The sequence below is a fragment of the Leopardus geoffroyi genome, chromosome B1 (assembly GCF_018350155.1).
Source record: "Leopardus geoffroyi isolate Oge1 chromosome B1, O.geoffroyi_Oge1_pat1.0, whole genome shotgun sequence".
In the NCBI taxonomy this organism is placed as follows: domain Eukaryota; kingdom Metazoa; phylum Chordata; class Mammalia; order Carnivora; family Felidae; genus Leopardus; species Leopardus geoffroyi.
This window is the reverse complement of record NC_059327.1, coordinates 54,639,551-54,655,445: the sequence shown is the minus strand read 5'-3', so window position 1 is coordinate 54,655,445 and position 15,895 is coordinate 54,639,551. Positions and strand designations below refer to the sequence as shown.

Sequence of the window (15,895 nt, the reverse complement as noted above, 5' to 3'; positions counted from 1 at the left end):
GGGCTTCATGCCCAGCCCTGAGCCCCATGTGGAGTTCGATCTCACTGCCCTGAGATCATGCCTGGGCTCAAATCAAGAATTGGATGCTTAATGATTGAGTCACCCAGGCTCCTTGACTTGGCTTTTAGGTGGGGACATGAGCAAGATGGGGCATCCAGGGCACTAGACTGGAGCCTCAGGTGGGTCTTTCTGTTTCTGACAGTCCCCAGCACAGCTCCTTCCCCCAAAGGCTCTATGGCCGCCATGAGAGGGGTGGCTGGGAGAGACCTCAGTGGCTGTTCAGGTGGACAGGATACCAGACAACTTGGATGCCAGCTTCACGTGGCGGATCTCTATCTTCCTCACAACCACCGCCTTGGAGGAGCTGACACGGCTGAAGAAATTGGAGCCCCCGCCAGACTAGAAGATGCTCAGGCCATAGTTGAGATCAGGGCTCACGAGGACCCTGTAGGCCGAGCTCAGCCCACCTGAGTAGCCACTGGTGGTCTTAGTATAGATAACTCATGTTCTCATCCCAGACTCCAGCTAGCTTTCCTCGCCCTCCAGGGGCTTGCAGTAGGTGGAAATCTCCAATGTCCAGGGCCAGCTTGATGTTCATGAGCTCCTTGTACTCGCATAGCTACCATGCTATGTCCTACTCGGCTCACTGCAGGGTGCCTCCAGCCGTGCCAGCTTGGCATTGGTGAACTTCACGGACAGCTCCCCGTGCTGCTCTGCATCAGCGACAGCGTGCTCTTTGATCTCCTGGTACTGCTTTTTGAAGTCCTCCACCAGCCCCTGCCCGCTGCCAAGCTTTAACCCCAGCTTTCGCTTCTCCTGGTCCAATATGTCCAGCTGCTGCTGAAGGTTCCTGATGTATCTCTAGAACACGTCCCTGTGGCTCCGAGTTGTGTTCTGCTGCCGGAGGCTCCGTTCGGTCTCCGGAATGTTGTTCTTCTGCCCCAGGTGCCAGCCCTATCGATGGAGGCAAACTTGTTGCTGAGGGTCTTGATCTGCTCCTTCTCCTGGGTGCACACGGCCTTGATACTGGGGTCTGCCTCCAGCTTAAGGGGACTCTGCAGGCTCTGGTTCACTGATGCAACCGTGATCCTGCCCACTTCCCTGGCCCCACTCATGCTGGCGCCCAGGCCACCCTGGAAGCTGCTGCCTCTGCCCACCCGGCACAAGGCTGGTCATCTGAAAGGGGAGTCTTGGATGAAAAGGCAAAAGGCCTTATCTTTGCCTCTAGACCGTCCCCATTCTCAGTGACGTTTTGAAGAGGGCTGGGCCAGTCTTATCTCCCGCAAAATCTGCCTCGACAGAAATATCTTCTAATTCTCTTGAACTGATCTCTCCTGCAGGACTGCCAAACTTGGCAAGACAGAGCCAATTCTTACCCGTATTTTGATAGTTTTTTCCCAGGTGGTCGCACTCATAAGCTCTATCTGCATGTGACCTGTATTCGTAAGATATTATAGTCCACAGCTAATCTGAGAGTCCAGTTTATCACGTCATCTACCATGACAAGAAGGATCACCAACTTTCCAGCCCACTGTATCTGTTTTCTTGCCGATCGCCAACTGACCACTGAATTAGTATTTGCTATTTTAAGTTTTGTTAAGGTAGCTCATGCCTAGGTACCAACCTCTGTTGTTGTAGAGTGTATTAACTGTTCACAACGTAAAGAATAAAGTGACGGCGACTTTGAAACAATAAAAGTGTATTTGTGCCAATTCAAGCATACGCAGTCCGGGGTTATGATATGATAACCTTGCCTTTTCTTGCTGTATGTAGTCCCTTGGGCTTGCTCTGGTCTGCGTGGCTCCATGTTCCAGGCCTGAGGATTGCATACTTCACTTCTGCTTATAATCAGCTGGCAGAACTTAGGCCCCTTCCTGCATTCCTACCTGTAAGGAGAATGCAAAATACAGTGTTTAGTCTCAGTGCCAGTTTGTCGGGATGAAACACAAAGACAATCTCATAATGGCAAACAAAAGGGGAGAATGGATAGTGAGACCTATTGGTAGCATATACCACATCCTTTTCCTCATGACTTTTTCCCGTTTTTTTTCCTTTGAAAAGGAAGATTTTTTTTTTTTTTTTTTTGCATTTCAAGCCTTAAAAATTTCTCCCATAGTGAGTATTTTTATTTAGAGAAATTTAAGCTAGTATATTTTTTCTATAGTTCTTAGTTTTTTCTCTCCAATGCAAATAGCACTGTCATCATATATAATAATAATCCTTGTTTAAAAACATCAGCCAACAGGGGCGCCGAGGTGGCTCAGTCGGTTGAGCGTCTGACTTCGGCTCAGGTCATGATCTCAAGGTCCGTGAGTTAAAGACCAGCGTCGGGCTCTGTGCTGACAGCTCAGAGCCTGGAGCCTGCTTCAGATTCTGTGTCTCCCTCTCTCTCTGACCCTCCCCCTGTTCATGCTCTCTCTCTGTCTCAAAATAAATAAACGTTAAAAAAAAAATCAGCCAACAAAAGAGAAAGGAAATATCCAAAATCTCTGCACATTGAGGAAAAATACCATCAATGTTTTGATGATTATTGTTTCATGTACCTTTTTTAGAAACATACACATACACTCCTTTCCCCAAAGATTTTAGCAAAAGATGATCATATAATAATTTTGTTTTTATTTTATAAACTTAAAAAAAAACGCCATTTTCTTTTTATTCATTCTCTCTTCTCCCGCCAGCTGAATAGCCCTAGATATCAATGTTACCAGCCTCGTATGTATCCTGGCTTACTTTAATTTGTGGTCATATGATTATATTCACATACATGTTTACATATATTCACACACATTTAGAGTTATATATGTATTTAAATATTTTGGTATTGTTTGGTTTAGAAAGGTAGGATAATATATATTTTTCTCTGTCTCTTGCCTTTCTCATTTAACAGCATGTTGTAGAAATTGTTTTTTGTTTGTGTGTATTTTATTTTATTTTATTTTATTTTTTCCAGATCTTAAGAATGTATTTACTTCCTCTACTTTATGGTGAATCTAACATTTCCTTTTCTTAAGTCTATTTATTTTTATTTTTGAAAGAGGGAGAGAGCGAGAGAGAGACAGAGGGGCAGAGAGAGAGGGAGAAAGAGAATCCCAAGCAGGCTCTGTACTGTCAGCACAATGCCCGGTGTGGGGTTCTGTCTCATGACTGTGGGATCATGACCCGAGCTGAAATCAAGAGTCAGACACTTAATTGACTGAGCCACCCAGGCACCCCAGAAGCTAACATTTATTTTAGGAACTAATTATGAAATGTTTCAATAGCTACAAAATAAAAATGTCTTTTATTAATACTGTAGGGGCCAAGGTCAGGCAGTCCCAAAGTGTGTTGTGGGAATCTTTTTAATCATTGACTATAGATTCATAAAATTCCTTGTAATTGCTGTATGTTATTTCATGGAATGTTTTTAACCACAACTTATTAAAACTTTTACCCATTAATAGACATTCACTCCCCCTCACCCCCATTTTTTGTCCCTGCCCTAAAAAAACTGCATTAACTATCCGTATATACTAGTATTTTATTTCTCTGGTACAGATTACCAGTAACAGAGATGTTGATTTGGAAAGTGTATGTGATTTGTGGCGCCTGCGTGGCTCATTCAGTTAAGCGTCCGACTTCCGCTGGGGTCACGATCTCACGGTCCGTGAGTTTGAGCCCCGCATCGGGCTCTGTGCTGACAGCTCAGAGCCTGGAGCCTGTTTCTGATTCAGTGCCTCCCTCTCTCTCTCTGTACCTCCCTGGCTCGCACTCTCTCCCAATAATAAATAAACTTTTAAAAAAATTAAAAAAAAAAGAAAAGAAAAGTGTATGTGATTTATATTTTAGCAGATATTGCCAGACTATTTTTCCAAAAGGCTGCAACAATCCATACTTCCTCCAGCATACTCTCCTATTATCTCCCTCATCGATAGGTGTACCGCTGTTTTAAATCTTACCAATATCATATGGGTTACGTATTGCTGCCTTAAAATTTCATTTTATAATAGCGAGATTCTGTGCATATGTATATTTCATTATTGTGTATATTGTATACGTATATTTAATTAAAAAAGAGACACAAATATATTTAGAAACACAAAGTGCAAGGGGTGTCTGGATGGCTCAGTCAGTTGAGTGCCTGACTTTGGCTCAGGTCATGATCGCACAGTTCGTGGGTTCAAGCCCCGCATCAGGCTCTGTACTGAGAGCTCAGAGACTGGATCCTGCTTCTGATTGTGTCTCCCTCTCTCTCTGCCCCTCCCTCTCATGCTCTGTCTCTCTCTGTCTCTCAAAATCAATAAATATTGAAAAAATTAAAAAAAAAAAGAAATTCAAAGTGCATGATTGCTGTAGCTGTATGTAGTGACATACATATTATGAATGTCAAAATCAAATACATGTATTTGATTGTAGCAGATAATTTTCCCCTAGCGGTATTGTGTTTCTCTTAAATCTTTGGGAGTCTGTAGGCTGCTATATAAATGGTCTGAGTGCTAGGTGAATTTTTTTAATGTAAAGATATACAAAATTGTAGCTCCTTGCTTCTCTGCGATAGAGACAGAAACTGAAATAAATTTGGTTGTGCTCGTGGTATTTTAAACAAGCAAAAAAAAAAGTTCAACGGTCTATAAAGAAACTGCATTTATAAGTTTTATTATTAAATCCACCACTGCTTTGCTGACTAATAAAATGGAAAATGTGTGCTTTTATAGGTTTATAAAAAGGCAAGCTATAGTTTCATGAAAAATATCTTGCACCGATTGAATACAGGTGGCTACTTGTTTAGACTTGGAAGATGTAAAGGCTTAGTATAGATGTCTGAAAAAGGTAATATGGCACAATAAAAAAAAATCTTCCTTTCTTTGCTCATCAATCCTTTGGGTATTCCATGTCAAATAAACGCTACAACAATTTATAGTAAAAGTACACAGTGGAAGTGCCAACGTTAACACTCCTTAGGACTGGATACCTGCCAGACTTTTCACACCAATATTTAATGTGAACTAAAATGTCTTTTCCATTGGAAGTGTGAGAAGGAGCTTACTTTCCTATATTTGGCAACACGCTTACGTGAAGTATAAAGTCAAATGCCCGTGATGTTCTCTTTATTTCAACCATGATAAATTGTGTTCATTTGTTTAAGTGCATGTGGCAGCTTTAGTGTTCCAACTATAAATTTTGGTTAACTTCTATTGACGTGCTGTATTAAACTTAAGAAAAACAAATTACACTTCACCCGTTTTAATTGACCAAATGTGTCAAAAACACAGTAAGTATAACCCAAAAGGTCAGAGCCTTAGTCTACACTGTAATGGGTGTCATGGCAGGGATCCAACTTTTCTTGTACATTTCATTTTTCATGAAGTTTTAGGACAAGGCATACGTTTAACATTCACTTCCACTTCTCATTTGTACTTCAAAGTTTCTCATAGGCTGTATGACTACCAGGAACACTTTTCTCTTGTGCTATTTAAAGTTCTCTTTGTATTGACGTGTGTGCCCAGAGAATACTGATGTTCTCCTGTAAACAAGGCCTTGAGAATGGACTTTGGCATCCTGAGGGACGCAATGCTGATTTATAGCATACCCATAGATCACTGTAACACTCCCTGGAAAAGACCTGGTTTACATATCTAGTCCCTGTTTCCATGACGGAACAAGGAACCATGTGGTTAGGTACCAGATTAAACTTGGCATATTGGATTCCCTTGGGATCTGATGAAAGTTACCAGTTTTAATTCTTTCGCTCTATGTCCAATCGTTTATCTAAATCTTTATTCCTTTGATAATGTATTAGCTTGGTGCCTGATGATTAAATGATATTTATTAAACTCTCTCTCACCTGCTGTTGTGTCCTCTCTCTCTCGCTCTCTCTCTAGTTACCCTGTGGGGTGGTATCTTTTCATCTCCTGTTTCAAAATTAGCTTCTTTTCAAGGGTTCAAACATTGGTTTCCAGTGTGAATTTATGTCTGGAGAAACTCAAAATGGAGCAGGTGTTTGCAAAGTGTTATGTTTCATATTGGAGGAAAAAAGCGATTCTAAATCTTAAAGTTTATTCTATTTCTATTACAACTTGTAAGAATCTCATTCTAAGGAACATGCTTTACCCCCGAGAAACCTTAAGTTTTATGTTGGTAGTAATGGGAGACTGTTTGTTCTGCTCTGATCAATTTAGGGGTGGAAAAGATAACAGTCATCCTTGTCCAAGAAGCCAGAGACTGACGGATGGAGCCTAATCAGGGGTTTTAATTCTCCTTAAAAAAAAAAAGGAAGGGACTGTTCCTTCCCTCCACCCCAGGGAATCACTATTATCATGAAGATTACCTGAGACTGAGTCAGGTTCTAAATTACAGTTGGCAAACTTTCTGTGAAGGGCCAGAGAAGAAAACTTGTGCTTTTTAAGCCCGTATGGTCTCTGTCGCAACTACTCAATCCTGCCACGGACAGCATAGCCATTGATATTGCATAACTGAATGACCGTGGCTGTGTTCCAATACATGTTTATGGACATTGCTATTTGCATATCATAGAAAATATCTTGCGGGTCATGAAAGTGTCTTCTTCTTACCTTTTCCCAACCATTTAAGAATATAAACAACCCTTGCTTTGGAGCTGTATGAAAACAGTTGGCAGTTGTAGTTGGCATGAGGGTCTTAGAATGCCAACCCTTGTTCTAACCTAATATTAGTTTCTAAAAGGCCCAAGAAATTTAGAGTAAGGAAGTTTTCTTTTAAATTAATGCTCTAGTCTTCTTTTACCTGCAGCATTTTCTTTCATACAAAGATAGTTTACTTCTCTTCCCTCATTTTTTGGATCAGATGATAAATATATTGGTATTTTGGAGTCCAATCTAATGGGAATTAGGGGTAGCAAATGCTGTTGATGCCTTGTTCTATCTGCTCAGTACCCATCATTTACCTGCCCAGCTATTCTGCTTTGGGCAGCAAGTATGTGCGATTCTGTGTAAGATCTTCTCCGGCTACTGGAGTGTATTTGGCCTGTGGGTAGGACGTGCAGGGAGTGCTGAGGCATTCAGACCCCTTGGGGGTAGCTCTTGGGCAATGTGTGATAGAACTGGAGGGCAAACATCCCTAGCTTGGGCTATCTCTGAGGCATATTGCTCATTGTCTCCTTGGATTCTTCAGTGGGACTGAAACTCTAGCCACTAATAACTGTAGCCTGCTTGAAAACATACCCTTGATTGGCCTCCTTCCTTTCTCTATTTTCAATTCCCCACTCCTTTCCTGGTACTTTTCAGGATTACTTCCCAAAGAAAGTAATTGCTTTCTTGATTGTTCGATTCTTGATTGCTAGATTCTGAAGAGATTGCACATACTTAAATTCAAAACCAACCTTTTGTAATGAAGGCCACTGGCCTAGGTTGTACATTTTAAGTCCTTGCTTTCTTCTTTTGTATTTAGGCAGAGCTTGTCATCTTTGTGTATGGCAAGGATTTTCCCTTCTCCTCTTTTGTCTTCAGTCAAAGGGAAGATACCACGACTGTCGGCCATCTGCATGACTGCTGCATCCCAAGAAGAGGTATGCTATCTCCACCCTGGTCATACTGATTGTCATGCCCTGTACAGTATGACACACGACACAAGAAAATAGGTCAGAGGGGACATTGTGCATCCTCCACTTCCTCTTCATACCCATCCTGTAAATATATCAAACAAAGGCGATCTTTATTGACAGCTCACTTTCTCTTCATTGTGAAGAGCAGAACTGGGATGAATTGGAACAATATGGTCTCTTCAAAACCCAAATCTTGGATAAATTTCACTCTGCATCTAATTGACCATAGATTTCCTCACTGCCCCCTGCACTCTGACCTATTCTGCGCATTTTTCCCCCAAAGTGCCTATGTGTTATGGTGCTAGGACTATTATTCCCAGGTATTCCTGCTATTATTCCTGGTTATTCCAAAAAACAAATTTTAACTTTTATTCAAATTCTTAAAAGTAGTAATTTCCCTCTTGATAACACTCTGTCTCTATATCTTTCTTTCATTAGCAGTAAGCATGGATATGCTTTACTAACTTTCCTCCTAGTAGCTCCTGTTTTTGAGAGGTACAACCATTTCACTACTTGCAGTGTAAGTGAAGAAGGAGTAGGAACGACCACAAGACTTTTCAGGGTAAAATTTTCATAAGGAAAGAGACGCAAAGTGGATACATGCAAAGGAGAGATACTAGGAGCAAAGGGTGGTGGTGGTAAAAGCACCTGAATGTTAAATACAGAGTTGATAATATGGCAAGGCTATTTCAGACAGGCTGAAATAGAAGCAAATTTACACATTAATCAAAAGTTTATACATATATATGCAGTTTATTTATTTTGAGAGAGAGAGAGAGAGAGAGAGAGAGTGAGCACGAGCGGGGAAGGGGCAGAGAGAGGAGAGAAAGAATCCCAAGCAAGCTCTGCTCCATCAGCACAGAGTCCCATGTGGGACTCACACTTACGAACCATGAGATCATGACCTGAGCCCAAACCAAGAGTCAGATGCTCAACAGACTGAACCACCCAGGCCACCCAAAAGTTTATATTTTAATAGAAGACTTTACTATTATTTCAATGTCAGATTTTTAAAAATGCGTGTTTCAATAATTATTGTCAGATTAACTCCCAATCCCTATTACTATGAAACCAATGTCTACTTGGACCAAAAATATCTTAGGTAGTTTGGCATGAAGGATGATGTTAAAGGCTAAGATGAGAATAAGGAAGACCAGAGGTAGACCAGGAATTACACCTTTATAGGCCATATTTACACATTTCAAAACGAAATAGATGCATTCATATAGTAAGCTATGCTGAGTTAAGATACCCAGTTTGGTTCAGAAGTTCATTAAAATAGTTGAGGAAAGAACAAGACAGTTAAAAATAGTCCTCGGTTTATGAAGAGCAATGTTATTAGATGAAATCTTCTCATTTAACATTGTTACAAATATGAATTTGTGTGGATCAACAACTTTTCTTAATTTATCCTGCATATAACCCTAGAGCTGGGTGCTGATGATACCACAGATGCAATCTCTGGCTTAAGCAGCCTGTAATCTAATGACTTGATGAGTGGCACCAACAATGGTACAGGAAAACCCATCAGGTGCCTTATGTTCTTTGACCTATTTTGGTCTACCACACTGTAATGTGGAAAACCTATGGTGTGGTTTTAACTTTGTTTGGTTGCAGATTTATCTTGACTTCATCCTTCCGTCCATCCATCCATCCATCCACTCACCCATCTATCCATCCATCCATCCATCCATCCGTCCATCCATCCACTCACCCAGTCAATACTTTTTGATCATATACAATATGCCAGATACTGTAGAAGTGTTTCAGATGTCTTCATGGAGCTTACTATCTTGTCTTTAAAGCAAATCAGCACTGAGATTTAGAAATACATTAGTAATCCTTGGGATTCAGGATTTATTAAAAGTAAATTATGACGTTATTGAGTTTCAAAACAATCCACATATGGAGGTTAAATTATGGCAGATTATAGTCTTTGAGGACTGCTTACTGAAAATGTATCACTGCAGTCACATGAAGACAGGAGATAATTTGAAGACAGGACATCTATATTGTGTTTAAAGATTTAGTTGTTGAGTGTTGCTCTTAATATTCTCTATATTATCCATTTATCAAAATTCAGCCCCACCAGTTGTCCAGCTTCCTTCTGATCATTTTAATAATCTCTCAGATAAAATTTTTTACTTTACAGATGGACGTCCACCACCCCAAGATCACTGCCCTCTCACTTCATCCTTCCTTGGGATTTTCAGCTACACTTCATACATCATCACCTTTTAGCCTGCGCTGGCTACCCCATCTCACACTTCGTCACTTCTTGCATTCTTTGTGAGTTCTTTGCTCTGTTACAGAATCTGTCTCCATTGTCCACTAATTTATTATTTATAAACCAAATATAAATTAGTCACGCTTTATTGGTATCTAGATCAGTTCTTTAAGACTATTACACATTATAAAAAAGAAATAATTTCTAGGATAAACTGGGGTCAAGAAAGTATTATATGATACTGTATATTATATTCCTTTTATATTGACTCTAGAAACTTGAGCAGGCAACTTATCAGTAGGCAGCTTTGTTACATTAAACTGAAAGTAATAAAGATATTTGCCACTGCTGTGTTGAGGTGTTAGCATTATAAGTCGGACATGTTGCTTTTGGTGATGTTCACTTGAGCAGATTTTTACTTTGAATACATTTTGCAGTAGTGAGTGTCATTCTGGGGGTCATTTTCTTAACTTAAACTATTAAGTAATTTCCTTCATTTTATTGACCAATCCAGGATGAGTGTTTGTGAGCTACTGTGGATCATCTGAAAGAAAATCTTTATACAAAAATAAAAGTACTGTTGTTATATGGTTTCCTATTGATTTAAGTAGACTTTCCTGAGTGAATTACTCCTTCAAGTTTTCTTCTTTTTTTTTTTTTTTGTTGTTTATTTATTTATCTTTGAGAGAGAGAGAGAGAAAGAGAGAGAACAAGCTGGGAGGGGCAGAGAGAGAGGGATACACAGAATCCGAAGTGGGTTCCAGGCTCTGAGCTGTCAGCACAGAGCCTGACATGGGGCTTGAACTCACAAACCATGAGATCATGACCTGAGCTGAAGTCAGACGCTCAACTGACTGAGCCACCCAGGCTCCCTTTTCCAGTTTTCTAATGCAAAGTTGCCAACAATATATTTCATTATATAATGGAATTGGTCATAGGAAATGTAATATTTTTATTCATAGTTATTACATTTTATCCATTTAGATTCTCATGTATTCTATATGTAATTTCCAGCTCTTTGCTAATATAATGATCTCAAATTACCCAAGTAGATTTTTCCATCATTGTATGTGTCTTAGTCTGTTCTGGCTGCTGTAGCAAAACACTGTAGACAGTGTAGCTTACAAACAACAGAAATTCATCTCTCAAAGTTCTGGAGGCTGGAAACTTCAAGGTCAAGTTGCCAGCATGGTTGTATTCTGGGGAGGGCTCTATTCCTGGTTCATAGCTGGCAGTTTTATCCCTGTGTTCCTCACATGGTAGAAAGGCTAGGGAGTTCTCTGGAGCCTCTTCTAGAGGGGCATTAGACCCATTCACGAGGGTTTCACCATCATGAGTTGGTCATTTCCCAAAGGCCCTACCTTCTAATAACGTTATGTTTGGGGGTTAGGATTTCAACATAGGAATTTGGGGGAAACACAAACATTCAGACCATAGCACCATATCCACTGGAATCAAAGGTTGTACATTCAGAAGTTCACCATCCATCCCCACAAGGGGATGCGACTTTTAGCTTGCCATTGAGTTTTAATGTGGGTTAGTAGAGTCTAGGGGAGGCCAGCCAACAATTTCAAGATATAATGTGAATGGATCGTGATTTCTGATGGCATCATCTTAATAATTCTAGAAGTGGCATTTATAGCTGTATGGTGTATCTCATTGATGTTACTAGCTTGTCATTCAGTTAGCCCTGGAGAATCTTGGATTTATACTATTGAAGTGGAAAAAACATGCCTATGTAAGGCATTTTAATTATTATATAGGAAAATATTTACTATTTAGAACAATTTTTTTTAGGTTAAAAATCAAACTGCTGCGAATTTAGCATTAATTACCTTTACCAAGTCCTCTTTGGGCACCTCATTATTGCGTGGGTACTAAATTGTGACATTAATCACATCTGTTACAGCTAAGCAGGCAGGTGTGTGTGGCCAATTTTTAATTTTGTTTTTATTTTACTCTTTGGTCTGTAGAATTTACGGTTTTGTTTATTCAGAGGATGATGAGAAAACCCTGCCTTTGGAGTACTCCATAAAAATTTACAGAGACAATGCTTTTTTTCTTTAGTCAAAATAATGCACTGCATTTAATTTAATGACTGCTCAAAGTCGTAATTGGTTTGCACTTTGAAGCACTTTGGAATTTGTTGGTGGTTTTTAACTTAGGGTCAAAATGCAAATGGATTGATAAATCTGACTTTAGAATCTGAACTCTTAAAATCAATTTTAGTAATCCAAGAAAACAAATGTTGAAGTTTGTAGAATAAGAGGCTATGACATTATATAATCAAGTATATACAGAAACATTTTTAGATTCATCTGGTGTGATTCAGAACTGTGTGAATTTTTCAAATTCAGACGGGCAGTGTGGCATTGATATTTTTAAGTAATCAACTGAGGGAGCATGCTAGAAGAATTCTCTGTAATCTCTGCATGCAGACACAAGACTAACTTTATGATTGGATTCAGATGGAAAAGATCAGATGACTTAACTGATGAATTTTAGAGGCTCACAGCCAGTCTACAAAGGCCCAGTTGTGACCAAGAGGAGTCCAAAATATTACCTGTACTATTTTTTGAGCAAATATTTTCTTGAGTTCCTTGAATATGTTAGGCCAAGGTGATGGAGATATAAACGTAAATAAGACACTGTCCCTCCTCAAGGGCTATATGGAAACAATAAAAGCAGTAGTAGTAAAAATAATAAGTTACATTTACTGAGCACCTAAAGTTATGTCCACTACTTAAATGCAGTTATCTCTAACATAACAACTCTGCAAAGTATCATTTGCTCCAGCTTGCGAGCAAAGAAACAGCCCCAAAGTGGTTAATTAACTTGTCTGAGTCACCAGAGAGCAAATCGAGAATTTGGATTTGAACCTTGCTCTGATCCTAAGGTCTAAGGTCACCATTTTGAAAATACATGGGTCAGATCATGTAGATCATTTAGGACATTCCAAGTAGTTGAGATTTTATTCTGAAGGCTACTGAAAGCTACTGATTTTAAACAGCATATGGCATGCCAGGATTTGGGTTCTAGAGACAAACTTCCGACAATAGTATGGAGTATGAAATGGAAGGGTCTGAGACTAGAGGCAAAAAGCCACTGCAAGAGCTGAGGTTGGAGAGAATGAAGTCCTTACTTAGAACAGAGCAGTGGGACTGAAAAGGAAGCGAATGGATTGAAGACACGTTCAAGAGGAGGTGGGTGCAAGAAAAAAAATCAAGGACTACATCCAAATTAGAAGATGGTACCATTTGGTGTTATTTTGTTAACAGGAAATACAGAGAGAGATGGAGATGAGATTAGTTTAAAAAACTATTGAAAAATTGTACAAACTCACTATAAAACTTAAAGAGGTACAAGAAGACATAAAGTGAAAGTTAAATGTCACCCCAAGTCCTTGGACTCAGAAATATTCATTATTAACTTTTGGAACATTTATTTCTGGACATATTTCTATGGGAAAAAATATATAGAAAAAGATAAGTTACAAGATTCACTCGACTTTAGATGCATGATTTTTTACCGTAAGGGATATTAATTCCTAAAAGCTCCCTCTAAAGTTAAGACAAAAAAATGACAATGCAGTTGAACAACATGGGTCTGAACTGTGTGAGTCTATTTTTACACGGACTTTTTTTGGATACAATATGGCACTGTAAAGGTATTTTCTTTTCCTTATGGTTTTTAAAATAACATTTTCTTTTTTTCTGGTTTACTTCATTGTAAAAACACAATATATAATACATACACAATATATGTGTATTGGTAAGGCTCCTGGTCAACAGTAGGCTATTAGTAGTTAAGTTTTGGGGAAGTCAAAAATTATATGTGGATTTTTTTTTAATTTTTTTTTTCAACGTTTATTTATTTTTGGGACAGAGAGAGACAGAGCATGAACGGGGGAGGGGCAGAGAGAGAGGGAGACACAGAATCGGAAACAGGCTCCAGGCTCTGAGCCATCAGCCCAGAGCCCGACGCGGGGCTCGAACTCACGGACCGCGAGATCGTGACCTGGCTGAAGTCGGACGCTTAACCGACTGCGCCACCCAGGCACCCCTATGTGGATTTTTTTATTGCATGGGAGTTGCACCCCTAACCTCTGTATTGTTTGAGGGCCAACTGCATATATGTCAAGAGCGATTCTGGTTTTATAATTACATGTTACATCTCTAAACAGTGTCCTGTGGATTCAAGTTAAAAACGTTTTTTAAAGTTTATTTATTTTCGAGAGAGATAGAAAGGGGGGAATGAGTGGGGGAGGGGCAGAGCTCTGTGCTGACAGCACAGAGCCTGATGTAGGGCTCTAACTCATGAACTGCGAGACCATGACCTGAGCTGAAATCAGATGTTCAATGGACTGAGTCACCCAGGAGCCCCCAAGTTCAATTTTTAATGTGCTGAATTTAAGGTGTTCACACACCTTACAGACATCCATACAGAATTGTCCTTTATTCAGATGCATTTGTGGCCTTGGATTCACAGTGAGATCAGGTCTAGACATGTTGAGTCAGGAGATGTTATTGTATAGGTGAACGTTGAAACCCTAAGAGGTAACACTGAGTTAGCATGTAGAATTGATGAGGCCTGAGGATAAAGCCTTTGAGGGTACTCTAATATTTAAGGAGTGGAGAAATAAGAGATGAGTCTCCAAAAGTATCTATTTAGGTAGAAGAAAAACAAAGAGATATGATGTTATAAAAGCCAGGAGAGAAAAGAGTTTGAAAAAGTTGACCATAGTGTCAAATGTTACAGAACAATCAAGAAAGATAGAGTGGCTAAATATCCACTGGCTATAGCAATTTGGGAACAGCATGAACAGCAATTTGGTCTCATCAGAACAGTTTTTGTAGATAGGAGAAAGAAACCAAATTACAGTGAGTGAAGAAGTAAGCAGGAGGCAAAGATCACTCTTAAGTAACTTGGTTGTGAGGGTCAAGGGAAGCTAGAGAGATTGCTTAAGAAAGACACAGGGTTGAGAGAGGGCTTGCTTTCTCACGAGGAGAGGCTTGACTATATCATATGCAGAGGGTAAAACCCCCAAAGTACAGGGGAAAACAGAGCTGATAGGCAGAGCAGGGACCTGAATGGGTGAAAGATGTGGATTGTAGGACTAGCTTTGGGCAGGAAGTGAGATATCTCATTCTCTGTGATAGAAGGGGTATATATATATGTAGATATATAGGAAAACAGGGCTATAAGAAAGTTCTTTTTAAATGATTTGTGTTTTCTATGTTAAGAAAAGGACAATATAAGGGGTGCCTGGGTGCCTCAGTCTGCCTCCTGATTTCCTCTCAGGTCATGATCTCACAGTTGGTGAGTTTGAGCCCCACACTGACAGTGCAGAGCCTTCTTGGGATTCTCTCTCTCTCTCTCTCCCTCTGCCCCTCCCCTGCTCATGTTCTCTCTCTCTCTCTCTCTCTCTCTCTCTCAAAATAAATAAATAAAACTCAAAAAAAAAAAAAAAAAAGAGAAGAGGACAAGATAATCTCCTGCAAATGAGAATGACAAGGTTTGAAAAAGGAGTTTGAAAAATAATAAATGTAATTAGTGAAGTTGTTTGTGGGTCATGGGAAAACGGGCCAACTAGGGGCATGTAAAGGACTGCTGATTGGCCCCAAAGGCTCCATCAGGGCTGTAAACTACATTTCTTCCTGGCGCCAGATTTAGTGGAACAGACCAGTGGTTAGAATGATCCACGGGGTTTCGGTCCTTATGAATTGGAAGGGAGATCGACAAGGTCAAAGCCAATGGATGTTAACAACAGAATATCTGAAGGGATGGACCCCAAAGGCCTAGACCAGAAAGAGGAGAGAAAGGGAAGAAGATAAGGCAGGTTCTCTGAGGTTGACGGTAGGTATCAATGAAAGTAAGAGAGTGCAGAATATGTGAAGAGAAAAAGTTGTGACTGGGATGTGATGTTTTAGATTTAAGAGGTGGAAGGTTTTCAGTGGGAATGGGAAAGTTCAAATAGCTCAAAGCAGTTGCATATTTTCTCATGAAGGGAACACAGAACCTGGGAATTCCATTGTTGTGGACTTGAGATTGCAAACACACTAGCTGTGGAAGGCACACACCCAGAACAAGTCTGTAGGGTGAAAGAATGA

The 15,895-nt window shown here is 39.9% G+C and overlaps 1 pseudogene; it reads right to left on the bottom strand.

Annotated features, from left to right (window-relative positions):
- Positions 1-627: 627 nt before the first annotated feature.
- Positions 628-8,748, bottom strand: LOC123596359 (annotated as a pseudogene).
- Between the last annotated feature and the right edge of the window lie 7,147 nt (positions 8,749-15,895).